This window comes from Talpa occidentalis, unplaced genomic scaffold (assembly GCF_014898055.3).
Source record: "Talpa occidentalis isolate TD23 unplaced genomic scaffold, MPIMG_talOcc4v2.1 talOcc4.16, whole genome shotgun sequence".
Taxonomy (NCBI): Eukaryota; Metazoa; Chordata; class Mammalia; order Eulipotyphla; family Talpidae; genus Talpa; species Talpa occidentalis.
In genome coordinates this window covers 44,714,267-44,734,919 of record NW_023601653.1, presented here as the reverse complement: position 1 = coordinate 44,734,919, position 20,653 = coordinate 44,714,267, and positions in this window count along the sequence as shown.

Below are 20,653 nucleotides of genomic sequence, written 5' to 3'. Positions count from 1 at the left end.
ATTGGGATTGTATTGAGTCTGTATATTGCTCTGGATAGGATGGCCATTTTGACAATAATGACTCAATCCAAGATCAGGAAATATCTTTCCATTTATTCATGTCTTCTTCTTTTTCTTTTTAACAATGTCATAATTTTCTTTGTATAGGTCTTTCACCTCCTCTGTTAGGTTTACTTCTAGGTACTTATTATTTTTGGGGTGATTATAAAAGGATAATATTCCTTAAGTTCTTCCTCTTTCAGCTCATTGTTTGCATATAAGAAGGCAACTGATTTTTTGCATATTGATTTTGTAACCTGCCACTTTGCTGAACTGGTTTATTGTTTTAATAAGTTCTCAGTGGAGTCTTTGGGTTCTCTGTGGATGTTATCATATCATCTGCAAATAGTGTTAGCTTTACTTCCTCTTTCTCAATGTGCAAATCCTTGGAATCTGACTGTAGAACTGAGGTCACTGGGAGGAGAGGTGTTTGAGCAAAGGGTTGAGATGGTCCAGTGGACTGTGCTGGAAGACTAGGGTACTTTGACATTGGGTATGGTGTGGTAGCATACATTTCAAGAGAAGTGAACCCATATTTCTAAAACTTGTACAATGCTGTGAACCAACATTACCTCAAAAACAGAAAACATGTAATCATACTTTATATTATACATCTGTAATTTTACATAATAATTCATCATTGTCATTTTCACACATCAAAACATATAAACTTACCACTCTTAAAAATGATTTTGTGACCTTCAATAATATAAAGACACCATAATAGATTTCACCATGTGCTCGATAAGTAGTGTCACAAAGTTTATTATTTCAAATAAGACAACAAAATAAGAAATACTCAGTTTCTTCAGGATAGATTAGAAAAAATTAAACATAAAGGTGTGAGGTATATATACTTAAATTTTTGATACTGACAGTAAATTTACCCCTCTAAAGAGGGACCTAACTTAAAATTCTGCCAATAGAAAAGTTTTTCTTAAATTAATATGCTAAGCAAAACTGGCTACAATAGTCAATTTAGTTGTTGCTAACCAAGTGGGTAAACATTATTTGATTTTCATTTCATTTCCATGATCACTGGTGAAGTTTATCATCTTTTCAAATATTTACTATTTATTAGATGACTGGATCAAGAAGATGTGGTACATATATACCATGGAATATTACTCAGCATTCAAAAAAGATAAACACATGCAATTTGCAGCAACATGGATGGCACTGGAAGGGATCATGCTCAGCGAAATAAGCCAAAAAGAAAAAGAAAAATACCGGATGGTCTCACTCATAGCAGGAATCTAGAAAACTTAAATAAGGGACCAGGAAAATGAATATAAGAAAGTGAAAATCAAAATCAACAAAAAACTATGAACCAGAGACACTTTTTGGGGGTGGGGGGCGGGAGGGGAAGGATTGGGGTCAGAATGGGGCATTTGCAATTGTATGGGGGAATATAAAAATAAAATTTAATAAAAAAAAAAAAAAGGAAAAAAAAATCAGTAAACAGAGCTTACCCAGAAATAAAAAAAAAAAAAAAATATTTACTATTTATATTTATAAATATTTACCCATTTGTATACTTCCGTGAATTGTTTTTTCACATAGTTCATTTTTTCTTGCTTGGTCTTTCTTTCTTTCTTTCTTTCTTTCTTTCTTTCTTTCTTTCTTTCTTTCTTTCTTTCTTTCTTTCTTTCTTTCTTTCTTTCTTTCTTTCTTTCTTTCTTTCTTTCTTTCTTTCTTTCTTTCTTTATATTTTTTACATGTAGAAGATCTGGGGTGTAGGCCAGAGGTGTGTGCATGTGTGGGGGGGGGCACTAAGAAGATTCCCTAGAGACAGAGGGGGGGAGAAGAACAGGCAAATTAGCTGTAATACACTGCTAAGGGGAGCAGGAGGCAAGACAGGAGAGGTCTGCTGCACCATGTGGGTCAGCTCCCTGGCTGGGGATAGAACTCAGGCCTTACAGGTGATAGCACTGAGACTCAACCCCTAGGCCACCACGGAGACCCTTGACCTTTACTTTTTCATATTGGTTTTCAGAACTTCTTACTGAATACTTGCCCCCAGTTGCTTATATTTTATATATTGTGTTACTATATGTAGTCTACCTTCTAACTTTGACTATGGTTTCCTTAACTATGCAGCAGTAAATATTTACGTACCGAAATCTCCTGTTCTTTCCCTATCTGACGTTAAGTAGTGTGCTTTGCTTAGAGGCCTTATTCATTATGGTATTCTTGAAATTATGCTGTATTTTACAAATGATTTATTTTTACATATAGTCAGTAACTCCCCTATGTATTTGTAAATTCTCATAGGAGCAAGAGCTAGTTTGTCTCTTAAGAGCTAGTACACTTTCTTCTCTATGCATAGCCAAAACTCTTGAACATAGCATTGATGCTCCCTGCATAAGAATGTCAAAGTGATAATATCCCTCAAACTCTCATTTCACCTCATTTAGTTGGTTTCCTAAGGCACTTTGAATGACAACTCACTGCACCTTCATTGAGGTTTAGAGTTTAAAATAAGCTGAGAAAAAAATGGGCATGCTAAGGGAAAATGGCAGCAATTGTGGTCTTGGGTGGCATATTTTGTTGTGTTAAATAAGAGAACTCACTCTCATCTGTGGTTTGCTAATTATTGTTTTTTTTTCCCCTACAGAACAAAGAAGTAAAAAAAAAATTCTTTTAAAGAAAAGCCAAAAAATTATTATAGATCTTTTCTTTTGACATTCCTAAACAAGAACAGGCCTAGATGGTGTCATTTTCAATTCTTGCCTTAACTGGTATTGTTTGATTTTTTTTTTTTTTAGATTGCCCTGAATTTTTTTCCATTTTTGTTTGTGTGTTGGGTGAACACTATCTGTGTAGAACAACTAAGGCCTCTTAACTGTCTACTTACATAGAAAATGCTGTTTTGTCTTCTTCTGAGTTTGATTAAAAGTAACTTTATGTATGATATTAGTTATCCTTTGAGTTTTTCATTTTGTGAGGATGGGCTAACATCTTAGGACCCCAGAGACAAAGAATCCATGGAGATTGCATTTGGAATTTTCCTCTTATTATCTCCATATGGTAAACTCACAACTCAAAAGAAAATTGGATGTTGTATTATATGATTCAGAGATTTGTACTTTTGTTTTAGATTTTGTATGCTTTCATTCTAGATTTTCATTCTATCCATCTGGCTTAAGAGTTCTTTTTGGTGCTGAGGAAAGTTATAGAATAAGTTTCATAAGGAGCTTATGAAAAACTCTAAAATTATTTTTCAAGCTTCAAAAATTGCTTCAGGGATTTACAAAAATATGAGGGAGATTTGCTATTTCATTTGTCATATTCAAACCAGAAACACACTGAAAAATCTAGTAGCTTAGTGTTGAGCTGAAAGTTTTCTCTGAGCAGGTATCCAATAGGAATATAAATAAAATTTACAAGGGTCATTTAAAATTCCGCTATTTGTTAGTCACACATCAGAGAGATGACAGAATGCGGGTCTTAGAGTAAAAAGCTGCTAGTGATCATTATTTATTGAAACTGTTCTCTTCTTTTGATTGGCTGGCCATTTTAGCTCTTTCCTAAGGTGTCAAATCTATTTAAGATCAGAATAAAAACACCTAGACCTGCAAGTTAAATGTTCTTTAATGAATAATCGCATCTGGTAGATGGCAAACTTTGAGAAGATGATGGTCTAAAGACACCTAACTGTGTCTCACGGGGCCCTTCATTTCAAGAATTACCAAAGCTGGAATTTGACTTCAATGTCTAATTGAGTATCTGGATGTCTTATTTAGTTGTAACTGATTTCTGAGTTGAGTTTATAAATTCCTGCTCACTTGTTTAAGTCTCTGGGCAAATGTATTTGTAAGAAGAAAAGAGGGGGAGACAAAATGATTTTGATTTTAAGCATTTTTATAGAGTGCAGTCACCAAATGAATAAAGAAGAATTAAGCCAGAGAAAGAAAGTGTGGTGAGACAGATGAACCAATGTGCATGATTTTAAACCTCTGATCTTGCTTGTCTATATTTTCTGAAGACACAACTAACTTATGCTTCAATTATACATGCTACTTACAATTGCTAAATATAGAAATGCCTCCTTTTATTGCACTGCACTTTATTGTGCTCTGTAGAAAATTGAGTATTTTTATAAGTTGAACCTCTGTTTACTTTCTCTCTCAGTGTCTTATTTTGGCAATTCTCACAATATTTCCAACTTTTTCACTATCATTAACTGTTATGGTGATCTGTGATCGGTTACCTTTGATGTGGTACCACCAACTTATACATAAGAACTGAATTTATCCATAGATATTGTGTGTGTTCTGACTGGCATCTAACTGATCATGGTGCCAATTCTCCCTCCTCAACTTATTCTGTGAAACACAACAGTATTGAATCAAGTCAACCACTCTCCTCCATGGCCTTAGGTGTTCAAGTGAAAGAACAGTCATGTGTCTCTCACTTTAAATCAAAAGTTAGACATGATTAGAGATTGTGAGGAAGGCATGTTGAAAGTATGAGCTGAAAGCTAGACTTCTTGTGCTAGTTAGCTAAGTGTGAACGAGAAGGGAAAGTTCTTTTTTTTCTTTTTAAAGATTTATTTATTTATTTATTTATTTATCCAAGAACCAGGGTACAGGCCAGATGCGTGGGAAGGTGAGAGGATTCACCAGAGACAGAGTGGGGAACAGAATAGGCAGACTGACGAAATACACTGCTGAGGGGAGCAGCGGGTGAGACAGGAGAGGTCTGCTCTGCCTTATGTAGGTCAGCTTTCTGGCTGGGGATTGAATTCAGGCCATAGGGGTGATAGTGCTGAGACTTAACCCCTAGACCACCAGGAAGGTCCCTGATGGTTTATATTTTAAATGAAAGTATATACTATATATACTTCTTTTTTTAGACATAATGCTATTGCATACTTAATAGACTACAGCATAGTTGAAACACAACTCTTCTGTGCACTAGGAAACCAAAAAATGAGTGTGACTCACTTTATTGTGATATTTGCTTTATTATGGTGGTCTGGAATGGAGCCTAGATCTCCAAGGTGTGCCCACATGCTTTATTTTTTGTCTTCTAAAATAAATGAAATGATTATGTGCTCCAGGGTCAAACAAGAACTCAAAATCAAGTGGTTGCTTAGGTACTGGTATGCTTGTATTGAAACGACCTATGCTAACTTCCCTTCACCACCTCCAGACATTTTTCGTAGTCTTGCGGTTTCAGGATTTTTTCTTTTCAAATATAGTGTGGAAAGGAAGAATGTTAAATTCTTGCAGACACTGAAGGTGAGTTTGTGGAGTGAGACTATGTGAATTACAATCAGTAATATTTTTTGATATAAGATGCTATATGATTTGCTAAGCGTAGTATAAACATTATTTGATTTAACTCCTACACCTACCCCATGAATAGTTAACTATTTTTTTTCTGACACTGTAGCCATGAGGTAATTCATGCCCAGAAATGTGTAGTAACTTACCTAACATTTTGCAGCTAGTTAGGGCAGAGTTGGGATTTGAACCTGACCCCATAATAACAGCATCATGGTTTGAGCTACAGCCTCTTCAGAGCTTTTTTTTTTTTTTTTTTTTTACTGACCAATAGTACATTATTAGAGATTTTGTATCAAAAACAAAGACATTTATATTCTTGGTTGGTTCTTTACCCAACAGTCATTTACATTTCCTCCCAATTTTGTTCTTATTTTGGACCTTCAAGAACTTCAAACATTGCTCCAGTCCCAGTAAGTTAAACAACGATTAGTGTAAACAAAGATCCACTGAAATCCACTGCTGGAGGCAACAGCGGGGAAGACAGGAGAGGTCTGCTGCACCATGTGGGTCAGCTGCCTGGCTGGGATCGAACTCAGGCTGCAGTGATGATAGCACTGAGATTTAACCTGGAGGCCCTAGAAATGGTCTTGTGACAGACTTCTCATCAATAAGACATAAAGATAATGCTACATAATTCTAGAAAATGTACTTTGCTCTGAAAAGGGACATGAAAAGGATGCCCACTGTCCTCCTGTCGGGATATTGGTGAGTGGGATGCAAAGTTTGGAAAGGCTGCAGCCAGCTTTTAATCATAAAGACATATGACGGAGGGGGAAAAACATCTGGTTGATGATGGCAGAAAGTGTTAGAGTCCTTCCGGATGTCCTCAAACTGCTGCATTAATTAACCATCAAACCTCTAAACATTTTACTATGGAAGCGAGAACATGCCCATTTGGCCATCATAGGGAAAATGGGGTGGCTCAGGCTCTTTTCCACTCCCTCTGCCAGCCTCTGCAGCCACCACCTGTGGCCCTCCTTTCCTCCCAGGTGTCATTGCCCACACGGTATATCACGTTGGTGCAAAAAGTTCTTGGGAGCACAGGCAGGGGGCATGCATGAACGCCCAGGGCCAAGGGCGTAAGCACAAGGCACACATACATGTAAGTGCAGATGCCTGGTAGAGATCATTATGAGACTGGAGAGGGAGACAGAGAGAGAACCAGAGAGAAGCCATAGAGAGATCTTGGAGGTCAGAAGATGGCAGAGGCTGGGAGGCTCTGTTGCTGCCAGCCTCCCAGCCGCCCTGCCTGCCGGCTTACCTGCTGGTCTGTCTGTGTGTCTGGTCTCCCGTTTCAGCATTAAAGGCCTGTCAAATCTACTGAGGGCTCCAAGATTCTTTCTGTTTGCCTGAATCCACAATGACCCTGCCCACCCTGCACATGCTTGACCACTACAGCCATTTTCAACCTAATTTTCTTTTTCTAAGACCCCAAAAATCCTAATTGATACATCTGGGCTGCAGGCCCTGTCCCACCCTGGCTTGGTCCACATCTCATCCCCTTATAGGTGATACTACTTTGTGTTTGTCTTTCTAGTTTGCGTTGTTAGAAACTAGCTATATGATTTTCTAAACAGATGTTTAAACTTTCCCAAACAGAGGTATTTTGAACAAAAGTTATAGTTTTCACTTTAAGAACTAAATATTTACAGTCTCTTCAAGTCTCTAAAGCTGTCCAGGAAGAAATTGTTAGTGAATGTTCTGTCACATACAGAGTGGAATAAACAACACACACAAGAACCCCCAGGGGACTGTCAGGCTACATGATATTTTACACATCTTTAAGCAGATCTACAGAACTCAGTGCGAAATGAGCAATAAAAGCTGTGAGTGGGTTTGGGATCCTCCCCTGGGAGCTCTCCTGTCTCTTGGGAACATGAAGCAGTGATGGATGATGATCTTCCATAAATATGTTCTTATTATCATCTTGAGACATGGCAAAGAATTCAAATAGAGCAGATCAGTTTTTCAGTTAAAGTTTAAAATATTCTCAGTTTTATCTCTAAGCCCATGTATGAAGAAACCGCAGCTAAATGAAAAGTGCTTATGAAAGAGAAGGGCAGGTTTTCATCTTACTTAGTTTTGCATTTTTGAAGCATATAGGATGTCTCTCCAGAAAATGAAAGGCATGAGGCAAGGTCACCTCAGCTGTGGCCTGTTATCACCAGCTGTGACAAGTCTTCCATGCTTCTAGCTTACACGTCACTTCAGAATCCTTTGGTGACAAAGGACATTTCATAAGGGCTTAGGTTTGGTTAGGGTGGAACACCCCAGACTCCAGGCTTGTAAATGGCTTTGGAACTGTCTCTAGTAATGACTTGGATAACTTGACAAATGGTGACTGTTGATGCACCCCTCCCCTGTCCCATAGTGGTTCCATGGAACCAAATACAGTGTGTCAGTGCAGGTGGGTGGGGGAGGGTCCTTCCTCATGGGCCTTGGAGGTGCTTGAACTCCTTATCATAAGACATCTGAAATTTTAGTGCCTATTTTCTCTGCTGTGTTCTGCCTTATTTAGTGACCAAGGATGGCCAGTTCATGTTTGTTTATGAATATGTCTTCTTCAGCAGATGATGAGATTCTGGAGGAAAAAGGCACTTGCACATTTGAATTCCCAGAATGTAGCACAGTGCCTGCACAGAATAGCAGCTGATTAATAAACTCCAGAATATCTTCCCTCCCCCATGAGGTCAATTAAGAAAGATCTGAAAACAAATACAGCAATTTGTCCACCCTGATCCCTTGCCAGTGTTAGAATGGGCCACGAACACCAACCCAACTGGTGTTCTCATGCAGCCAGTGATTTTAGGGGATGGATATTCTCCTGGAACTGATTCACGCTGGACAACAAAGGCAAAAAGCCAGATGTGTATTTGTAGAAACTCTATGGTACTTTTGTTACAACTCTAGGAGCTGAAGTCAAAGATCTCTCCCTTCCCTCTAAGCGCTGAATTTTGGAATTGGCAGACACATATAATAGGGCAAGTCTATGGTTACTAAAGAATGGAAAACTGGAAAAATATTAAATCTAGGGTTATAATTACCTGATTAGCCACAAATGGTACAAAAATTGAAAATCTAATAAGGAAGCTGGCATGGTACACAACATTGAGACTTTCATAAAACTGATCAGCATATTGAAGCAGAAATGTATACTTAGTGGAGTCCTCGTGACTTGACAAGATTTCAATCTCTCCATCCCCAAAGGCACCCAGAGATGCGGATGACCCTAAATGTCACGTGCTTCATTATGTATCTAGTGGTCAAGATTCACGATGGCATCACACAGGGTCGAGAAAGCTGTGTTGGTAATAACAAGCAGAGTGTCCTGTTGGAAACATTATTTTATGCTTGCAAGTTACCTTCCTTCTCAATGTGCTCTGAGAAGCATATAAAAATAATAAAACACATTACCTTGTGAAGGAAACCAACACAGGATAGAATGAAGCAAGGGGAAGAAAGTTGGCTCTGAAGATGAAACTCGACTCCTGATCTTTGTAAGGGACCAGGGGATCTTTAGTATTTGAAGAGGCCAGGAGGAGAGTGCATTTGAAAACTGAAATTATTTTCCAGATCTGAATGATTTGAAGCACTTACCTCTGAGATGATTTTGTTAATATATACTCAGGGTTTCATTTTTTAAAAAGATTTTTAAAATTTTTTAATTTGTAGAACTGGGGTGCAGGCCAGAGGTGCAGGGGGGAGAGGATTCACCAGAGACAGAGTAGGGAGCACAACAGGCAGATTGACTGAAACACACTGGTGAGGGGAGCAATGGGCTGGATAGGAAAGGTCTGCTGTGCCATGTGTGTCAGCTCCTTGGCCAGGGAGCGAACTCAGGCTGTAGAGGTGATAGCGCTGAGAGTTAGCCCCTAGGCCTCCAGGGAGGCCCCATTTCTAACAAGGAGTCCCACCTGAGGGTTTAACAGGTTCAGAGGTTTGAAAAGAAACCTCTGCCACCACTGCAAAGGACTCAAATATTGGCAGCAAAGAGATGCAGAAAGGGAGAATATACTATTCAGACAAGAATCCATTTTTCATGAAAGAAACAAGGTGTCAAGAATCAGAGTCGTTTTGCTGAATTATTTTCAGATTATCCAGTTCATTTAGTTCATTTTCTTTTGGAACAAACTTTTCAAAGCTTTTTTTAAATTTTTTTGGTTTAAGCATTTATGTTTTCCTCCCATATTTCATTTTAAAGGGCAGGTTTAAGATGCAGGATATATAGAACATGTTGTAATGCCTGCATGCCGGAACATGAATGAAAGAACACATGATTAATTTCAATCTCGGATCAGTCTGTCATTATGCCCTGATATCAAACAAACAGGAGATTGATGGGGTGCACTGGACCTACAGAGGAAACCCTCAACACCAGGAGTGAGTGGCACAGCTGTGGTTCCAGCCTTGACTGTAAGGAATGTACTCTTGGTTTTCAGAATCAATAGGATATTTATGTTGATTATATCAGGGCCTTAAATCTCTTTCACCTCTTGATGTCAACCAATCAGATGATGGATTTTTTGAAAAATTTTCAGCCCAAAGTTAGATGAATGTTGCTAAGTCGATGGATGAACTTTCCCCCAAATGACTACAATTTAGACTCAGGATCATAAATCATTTTTAATGGACTAAAACTGGTCCCTGAAGAAGAGTAATCAAAATACAGTGCTAGCTAATGAACCACTGTGAGAGACAATTGCAGCACTTCCGATGGATGCCATTATGTTTAAACCGCTATTAAATTGTTTCAACTCTTTCCATTTGGATTTATGAATAAACATTCATTTTCCTTTGGGCTTATTAACCTGTCTTTGCTTTAGCAAGCTCACCCCAGCTTCACCAATTCATGATTTTTTTCCCCACTGGTATGATTTATACAGGAATGATTTTCTAATTTCTTTTTTTAAACACATGTTCTTGGGTGGTTGAAGCAGTCTAATGGGTAAAATATATGGAACGACTAACAGTAGGAAATGTCAATGTAAAAAGAAAGCATGATTTAATCAGGTGCTTTTTTTTTTTTGGTGTGTGTGTAGAAGAATTGGGGTGTCGGCCAGAAATGCGGGGAATGAGAGGACTTACAGGCAGATTGACTGGAATACACTGCTGAGGGGAGCTGTGGGTGAAACAGGGGAGGTCTGCTGTGCCATGTGGGTCAGCTCCCTGGCCAGGGATCCTTTAACCCCTGTGCCACCAGGCCCCTAATGAGGGCTTTGAAACCAATTGGAAAACTGACATTGTTGGGGTGGACTCCCAAAGCACTCCCAGGTTCAGGATTATTCCAGAAACTGCAGTAGAGCATTTCTTTAAACCACAAGAGTGTGATATCTTTTTAAGGCTTCTCAGAAAGCATAAAGGGGGTGCTAATGAACACAGAGTATCATACAATTCCAATTTTACAGCACACTTAACACTGCTGATGGCATCTTAGAGTATAATTAAGTCAAATCGGAAGAAGATTCCGGTAGGGAAATAGTCTTCCTGACTGAGAAAGTGGATACTCACTTAAGTATTATTTACCCTAGGTTGACAGTGTGCAAGCAAGCACTATGGAGTTTATATGGGGGATTGTGAGAAAATACTCAAACTGCTTTGAGTATTTTGTGATTTCCTCTGGAGTGTGAAGAAATATCTACTTTGGGATGAGAGAAGGAAAGGGGCAATTATGTTTGCACACTTGAATTTCTCTCAATAGAAGACTAAAAAAAGGCAATACTACTCCTCCAAAAATATAACATGGTTTTCAAATAACAAGTTGCTTAAATTAAGACTTCGGGAGAAGTCTCACAGAAGAATACGTTGATTTTTAAAAGCAAATTTCCCTGAGGATTTTACTGATATTTTTCTCCTTCTGAGCTTTGTGAAATGGAAAAGGAAGTTTGAACAATGACCTCTATGCTGCAATTTAATAATGCTGCTTAAAGAACGAAGGGTTACATCAAGAAGCGTTGGCAAGAAAAATCAGGGCATCTGAGTAACTTCTAATTAATTACTTAAGACTTTCCTCAACTATGATGATTCCCTTTGTAAAAGGACACTAGACCTTCACCCTCTTGACCCCCAGCGTACCATTCAGCTGTGAGGGATCTGTCCTGCCAGGTCTCTGGCCTGCCACTGAACGGGATCTATCCCTTAATGCCTCCTCCTTTCCCCTTCTATCTTTCTCTCTAGGTAGCAGCTGATGAGGCCATATCTTGCTGGGAAAAAAGATTGCATAACTGCCCTACTCTTTGCTATCCCTCCTCATCTCACTTTAATTTATATATATATACATATATGCACATATATATAAAATATCAGCATTCATTTTTGTGTGCTTTGCTTTCTCCTCTCCATAAAATGTAGTCCCCATAAAATTCCCACCACCAAGTCACTGTGAACCATCACCATAGTCTCTTGTGCTCTTTCTGTCCCTGTTTTAATCCCTCTCCCTTCCACTTTAATTTTTTAAAGACCTTGCTCTGATCCTAAAGCTTCTGATGTACAAATAAATGAAAATGTTGAAGCTAAGGACAACAGAAAGAGTGGATGAGCTTATGTCAATTAAGGAGTTAAAGGAACAAAAATGAAGAATGAAGAATGATGTATGTATATGTATATATACACATGATTATATATATAATAAAATGAATAGAATAGAGGAATGATTATTTTATATATATATATATATATATATAATGTAATACATTTAAAAGGGAAGTTAAAGGAAACATTTCCAAGCATTTGTCTCAAGTTAGCATGTTACAACATGAGGAATATTTTCAACATAAAACATGATGAGTTGTATGTTATAATTCATGGTAACTTTTTAAATGGTTGGGTTTCATATCACCAAGCATACACTGGAAATTAAAGAACCCATTGTTTTAGAACTTCTGCTGTTTAGAGTCTTACCCAAGCACTAGTTACAGCCCATTTAAAGACAGGGGTGGAGAACTTGTAAGACTTGTGTGTGATTTGAGGTTCTTTATCCATTACTTTTTGTAAAAGCTTGATGAACCAAATTCCCAAACCTTGGTCTGGAGATTTAAGGCCAAATTTGCCATTATCTTTGGATCGGGCGGGTGTTTGCATTTCTTGGAAGGTGAGAGAAAATGAAATAGTAGAGTAAATAAAGTTACAAATTGATTTTCAATCTTCCCTTTGTAGAAAAAAATTTGGCACGACCAGTGAGCTTCAAAGCTTGAGATTTTTTACAGAAAAAATTACATTCAAAACTCTTTGAGAATAAAAAGATATCTTATGTCTTTCTCTAAACCTCACAAAATTGTTTCATTTGTTTGAGGAGGCAGATAAAGGTCTTAGAGGAGTAGCAGAGAGAACTTTGTGAAGAGCACCCCTCCAGCAGCGGGCAAGCTGGGGCCCGAGAGGACAGGGCTTGGGAAGCACCAGAGCATGCTGTGGCCCAGATGTCTCCCCACACTTCACCATTTCTCCTCCCCTTCCATTACTCCAGCACTTGCTTTCTCATGAAAGTAAATTTCCCCTGCCTGGAGTTATTTCCTCAGCTACTTCCAGAAAGCCGCATGGGCTAATTCCTGATCCAAGGGGAGCTAGAGGGAGCCAATTGCATTCCTCCCTGCTTCCTCTTTTTATATTCTGCCTCCTTCAGAAAGGGTTTATGATGGTGATTATTTTCATTAATTTATTGACCTTAAATCTTTTGATAAGTTTAAGTGATTTAGGAAGGCAAAGGGAGACTCCAGGGCAATGACTTACTATTTTTTTAAAATTTCTGATTCCTGCATATGAGTAGATACCTTTCTTCATGTGAGAAGCCCTTCTGGATTGTCTTAACACCTTCCAAATTATTCAGATTTATTGAGAGTTTCCCCTATGAAAGATGCTAGTAAGTCATGGAGCAATGTAGAAGGAACTAGTCCTCCCAACACCCAGTTTTCTGGGGAGAGAAGGGTTAATAATAAAAACAGCAAGCATCAAGACTAGAATTATGGGTGGCATCATGGAGTGGAAAACTTCATCCTCTTCAAAATAAATGTGTGTTGTGTGAATAATTTAAAAATTTTACCAAGGATTTCTCTTGAAATAGTGCAGTAGCCTTAGTTAGCCTGGAATATGGTTTGGGAAAGCTAAGAAGTCCACTGTAGAAGCCAGAAAAGATGCAGAATTAGGTGATGTTGAAGTGGAAAGAGAATTTTACAAGATATTAATGAGTATGTTTTAATGCAATGAAGACTTTCAGGCATCTACCTATATCCTCAGGCAGAAACTCTATAAATAATCCAGAATATCTCTTAGACCATTTTAAAACTCTAAAGTTATCATATTTATTTAATCACACTTAAACTTTAGAAAGAGAATAGAACCTGCCTGAACAATTGAAGTGATGACATATTTGTGAGAACAAATTTGTTGTTTTATACAAGACTATTTGTCTATTACCTATCTAGCCACTCATCCATCCATTCATGCACCCACCCACCCATCCACCCATCCATCATCTTTTTTCTATCTATCTATCTATCTATCTATCTATCTATCTATCTATCTATCTATCTATCTATCATCTCATCTAATCTGTCTTTTGGATATCTGTCATCTATCTGCCTATCTATCAATTCATCTATTGATTTAATTTCTGCTGTGAAATGAGAATACTCAAAGATTTTAAAGTCATCCTGTAACCTCATGTCATTTATGTATGTTTCTCCAAGCTCGACTATATTATATATGTCACATTCTATAGTTTGCATTTTCAGGCACTCTAGAAAAATCTCTTCTCCTCCTTTAAAATGACAACTGACCACTGTTCTCATATATGAACTTCACTATTCTTGCTGTACTGTGAATAAGTTTCAGAGAATAGAAATGAAGATGAGAAAAGTGGAAAGTTGCCTGCAGGGGATACTGGTTTCAAGGGGTAAGACAAAAGCAAAATGAAACTGGGGTCTTGTAATATTCCTCTTTGTTATTTGTCAATGACTACACCATGGTTATCCTAGAGGAAGATAAAGAAAAAACTTAAGTGATAGAAGATGATCTCAACTGTCTCCTTGTACGTAATGATATGTGAGGTAGTAGTTTGAGTAGATCTCTGATTGCCATAAATCTATGTAGTTTTTGTAGACCTTTTTATTCCCTGGGTTTTAAGAAGGGATGGTGAATGTATTAGGGGTCAATGCTCTAGCTTTCGTTTCTGTCATCATTAGAAAGAATGAATTGGGATGTATAGGAAACCAGGGGGCAGAGGCCAATCTTTTTTTTTTTAAATTTATTTTTTATTTATACAAGAACTGGGGTATAGGCCGGAGGTGCGGAAGGGTAAGAGGATTCACCAGAGACAGAGCAGGGAGCAGAACAGATGGATCCACTGAAATCCACTGCTGAGGGGAGCAGCGAGCAAGACAGGAGAGGTCTGCCGCACCATGTGGGTATCCCCTGGCTGGGTGGGATCAAACCCATGCTTCAGAGGCTGTGGACAGCTTCATAGCGCTGGGCTCAATCCTCTGCACCACGCGGGAGGCCCGGCAGAGACCAATCTTAAAATCTTATGAGTTCTAAGATTTCTAGAAGAATGTCAATGTACTGTTATACATTAATAGCTGTAATAATAGGTCTCTGAATCATTTTCAAGTACTGCATTATTCTTTTGTTATGATATTAGTTTTTTTTTAATTCTCTGGTAAGCATTTAATTGTTCATAGGCATAAGCTTTATGGGTTAAACCCTAAATTAGATATTTGAGCAAATCCATTAGCAGAATGAATTTGTAAAAGTGGAATTACTGGGGAGTTTGATGCTTATCATGAATCTGCCATTCAGAAGGATTGTACCAATTTGTAGATCACGAAAAGCATTTCCACCTTCAAAATACCTGCCGATAACAAGCATTCTCATTCTTTTCAATATTTTTCAGTGAGAGGTGACAGATTATGTACCTAATTTAATTTTCTTAGATTTTTTGATTTTTTAATCCTTGGATTACTTTGTATACTTTCATTTATTCCTATTTACTAATAAAACACCAGGATACAGATTTTCTTCTGAGTGCAGCTTTTACCCTACCTTTTGATAAGTAGCTCCTGTAGTTATTCTCTAAATATAATTATATAACAAAAATCACCCTAAAAATTCAGATAGCGTATTTCTTTTTTTTTTTTTAATAGAGGCATGTTTTTATTTATTTATTTATTTATTTGTTTGTTTATACATGCACTGGGTATAGTCAGAAGCACGGGAGGGTGAGAGAATTCGCCAGAGCGGGGAGCAGAGCAGGCAGAAGGACCGAAGTACACTGCTGAGGGGAGCAGCGGGCGGCAGGAGAGGTCTGCGCGCCATGTGGGACCCTCCTCCGGTGGCCGGGAGCAGCCAGGGATCGAACCGGCGCTGCAGAGGCCGCAGGCAGCTTCACAACCCAGCGTTCAACCGCTGCGCCACCGGGGAGGCCCCAGATAGCGTATTTCAACATATATGATTCTATAACACAAGAATGAAATGGATCTACCTATTAATACCAGCATAAGAAAATTTCATGATCTTTAATATTTTTTAATATTTATTTTTATATATATTTTACATCATTGTTCATTTTTGTGCAATGTTTGCTTTCTCCTCTCAGGTGCAATCCCAATGAAATTCCCACCACCAAGCCACCTGTGAGCTATCACCATAGTCCTTTCTGCTCTTCCCTCCCCTGTTTTGATCCTTTGCCCTCTCCCTTTCCAGCTGGATTTCTCTGTCCTACAGTTGCTGCCTAGTTTTATTTTTTAATTTATTTTTATTATTTTTTCCCTGATCCCTTATTTAGTTCCCTTATAGTCTTTCTATAAGTGAGAGCATCTGATTTTTTCTTTTTCCTTCTGACTTATTTCACTGAGCATTATCCCTCCAGCTCCATCCATGTTGCTGCAAATGGCATGAGCTTATCTTTTTTGATTGCTGAGTAGTATTCCACTGTATATAGAACACATCTTCTTGATCCAGTCATCTATTTTTGGCCATTTAAGTTGTTCCCATGTCTTATCTATTGTAAATAGTGTTTCAATGGACATAGGTGTGCAAGTAACCTTTTGAATTAGTGTTTTTGTGTCCTTTGGGTAGATTCCTAGCAATGGAATTGCTGGGTCATATGGTAGCTCCATTTTTAGTAGTTTGAAGAACCTCCACACAGATTTCCACAGTGGTTTTAAAAACACTACGCTATTAGTTTGTCTTGAAAACATTTAGGCTATTATCTCTTAAAGCAACTTGTATCAGGGCATAAAGGACGAAGCAAAAGAGGAAGTATTGAACTTGTTAATAAACAATGGTAGAGTTAAGAGGAAATAATAGGTAATTCCAACAGAAAGTCTAATTTGAAGAATAGTCTACATGAATAAAATGAAAGAATTCATTATTGTTTTATGCTTAAATGACTGGATGCATTTTCACCAGTTATGGGTTTGGTTGGGATGGTCTAATTTACAATAGAGGTCATGTGTGGGGGTCACTAGAGGAAGGCACCTCAAATGACCCAAGCTCCAGAGTGGTGGCCTATTTGGATGCAACTGAGATGCTTGATGCAAGTGGTATCAATGGAACTTGGTCTAAGATAAGCAGAAGTGGGGGGATCCATATGCATGAGCAACTCAGAGGAATATACTAGACTGCAGGAAAATTGGGTTTACTTTAAGGCCAAGTGAACCACTCTGCAAATTGAGGTTTATTTTATTGTTATTATTATTATTATTTTGTGCATAGAGCAACTGGGGTATAGGCCAGAGGTGCGGGGGTAGGGGGTAGGGTGAGAGGATTCCCCAGAGACAGAGTGGGAAGCAGAACAGGAAGATCTACTGAAATCCACTGCTGAGGGGAGAAGCGGGCGAGACAGGAGAGGTCTGCTGTGCACTATGTGGGTCAGTTCCCAGGCTGGGGATTGAACTCAGGCCGTAGTTGTGACAGCGCTGAGGCTTAACTCCTAGGCCACCAAGGAGGCCCAAATTCTAGGGTTGAGAGATGAGATTTAATCTGACTGCTGAGAATATGTTGCTGGTCCCTAAGATAGAAGTGACCTCTGGACCAAGTACCATCTATCAAAGTTCTCTGTCTCCATTAGGCCCCTCAGAATATTCTAAGGACAAGCACACTTTCTCACCCTTGTGTTCACTTTAGAAAATGTCCATAAATGTAGGAGTTTTGGTATGCAGAGGCAATATTTCTTCCACAAAATGTTTTGTTTAAATTTTAAGTACCAGGATATTTTAATCCCACACAGATGTAGTTCTTACGAAGCATTCTACCTACTAATGAAAGAGTCATGGATTCCAGCCAGCTGTGGTATATTAGGTGTGCCTTATATGGTCTGTTCTCTGTAAAACTACAGAAAATTTCTAGACCACTTTCTGATTTTACAGGCATCTCTTTAATCAGCAAATAAGATCTATGGTGAAGCTATTGCTTGCCTGACCAGTCCTCTGTTCACTGAAACGTTTAAAAAATGATCTAAGAACATTGTTTTGGAAATGAACCAACACTTGCCTCATCGGGAGTCAAGCAAAAAGGAGAATCTGGAAATGTCAATGAAGTGTAATTAGGGTGTGTGTGTGTGTGTGTGTGTAAGGGGCAGGGACATGTATTTAATTGTTTTTTTTTTTTTAAAGATTTATTTATTTATTTATACAAGCACTGGGTACAATCAGAAACGCAGGAGGGTGAGAGAATTCACCAGAGCCAGAGCAGGTAGCAGAACAGGCAGACTGATGAAGTACACTGCTGAGGGGAGCAGCGGGTGTGGCAGGAGAGGTCTGTGCGCCATGTGGGACCCTTGCCAGCAGCCAGGGATTGAACTGGTGCTGCAGAGGCCGCAGGCAGCTTCACAGCCCAGTGTTCAACCGCTGTGCCACCAGGGAGGCCCATGTATTTAATTGATCTTAAAGAAAGCAAATGAAGAAGGGTATCAGGCCACTGTTTGGTTTCTGAATAACTTGACATATTTAGTAATCTGTAACAAAAAAATTTCAGAGACTCTATGAAAAATGTTTCTAAACCACAGCCTTTATCATGCAAGGTAACCATTCTCCAACCAAAGGGTAATATTTAGAATATCAGCCTGAATGTCCTATTTCTCATTATCTAACTAGGTAAATACCATTCATTCTTCTTGATTTGGCCTTCTCTGATTTTTCAAATTATGGTTTTTTTTCCTTTCATTTGACTTCCCACAATATGTTGCTTGGATACTTGTTGCAACTTTTTTTGAGATACAGTTTAGGTACAATAAAATGAACTCTTTTTGTGTGAATTTTGATAAGATGTTCACATTTGTAGCTATTGCTACAGTCAAGATAAAGAATATTTCTATTGTTTACCAAAGTTCTCTCATATCTCATTATGAACTCCATCTACCAAAAAGACCCAGTGTTTTTATTATGAAACAAAGCAAGCACTGATTATGCTCTGCCTAGATGCTGTGTCTTGCAAGAGTTAAGGTAATTGATCTGTTCCTATCATTTTGTCTTTTATAAAAGGTCTTATAAGTCACCATATTGTATGGAGTCTTTTGCGTTTGCTTTTTCTTCTCATCATAACGCATTTACATCATCCATATCATGGTGTGTCTGTAGTTGAGTTCTTTCTATTGTTGCCTAGTATTCCATTACAGGAATTTGTTTAGTAATATCAATTAATACTAATTGTATTAATAATTAGTATTATTTGTCTTCATTAAAAATAACCTCATTACCTATAACAAATGTTGAATGCTTACTCTAAGCTAAGACTGTCTTTGATGTTGGGGGGGAAATTGGTTAAAGCATAGATCTAATACATCTTGAATACATACATATATTTATATTTATATAAATTATAAATATGTAAGTATTATATTTATTTGTATAAAATTATATATATATTTTCATATAATATGGCTGGACCAAGATGAAGGTATGTTCCTGAAGTGTAAAATAGGGATATTCAGGGCCTCCCCGGTGACCTATGAGTTTGATCCCCAGCCAGGGAGATAACCCACATATGGTGTAGCAGACCTCTCCTGTCTCGCCTGCTGCTCCTCTCAGCATTGGATTTCAGTAGATCCACCTGCTCTGCGCTCTGTCTCTGGTGAGTCCTCTTACTCTCCTGCACCTCTGGCCTGCAGTTCTTCTATGCAAAAATAAACAAAATTAAAAAAATATAGTAGGGATATTTAGAATAAATATCCCTTGAACCTTTCAAGTATGTAAGAATTAGCATAGAATTTAAAGGTGGGGAGGTCAGGGAAGGAGAGAAGAAACAAGAATTAAGATGAAGACAGATAATAGCACAGAAAAATAGTATAAGAACTTTGCTGTAGCATTAAATTTAAAGCCTGGGGTGATAAAGGAGGTGGAAGAAATATGTCTAGAAAATGGGTCACTTTAAATATCATAGAAGGAGTTTTATTGTGTCAAGTTAGGAAGTCTTTGATTTATTTTAGGCTAGGAGAGCCTGTCTGATTTGAATTTGAGACTAGATTCACTGTGGTAAAGGTACAGATTCCAGGGGGTCTCTGCCCTACTACTGACCAGTAATAATGAGGACATGGATGAGAACAAGACACTTAAGGGTGGAGAAGTAGGAAACAATCAGAGAAATATTTAGAAAGGAAAAGATGAACTTTGTGGCTGAGTGATTGTAGATAATAGTAAGGAATAGATGTTTGGATGGATATGTGTGGAGGGTTGAGGAAAGGAGGCAAGGATTTAATTTAATTTAATTTAATTATTTTACACATATACTAATTTTAATTAAAGTCCATCAGTTCTGTTAAAACTCCCTTATTGTGTGTTGGACATTAGACAGCTACATGAATACATCGTTGTCATTGCACACAGAAAAGTAGAACTAGTCTAAAAATGGCCAATTCTCCACCTATTCATCCCTCCCTCCCCCAGAATCCCTGCCTGTCACTGATCATTTTATTTTGTTCATCGTTTTGCCTTTCCCGGAATATCACTAGTGGGATCATGGGACAAAGCCTTCAGCTGGGCTACTTTCACTTAGCAGTTTGCATTTAAAATTCCTCTAATCTGTCTGTGGTTCGGCGGTTCATGTATTTTATCACTAAATAATAGTTCTTCAAATGGATGTACCAGAGTTTGTTTATCCACATGTGCCTATTGAAGGATATCTTGGTTGCTTCCAAATTTTAGCACTTCTGAAGAAAGCTGCTACAAATGTTCATATGCAGGGTTTTATGTGGACATAAGATTTTACCTTATTTGCAAAAATGCCTAGAAGCACAATTGTTCAATTTTATGGTCAGAAAATGCCTAGTTTTGCCTTCCAAAGTGGTTCTTATTTATTTATCTATCTATCTATCTATCTATCTATCTATCTATCTA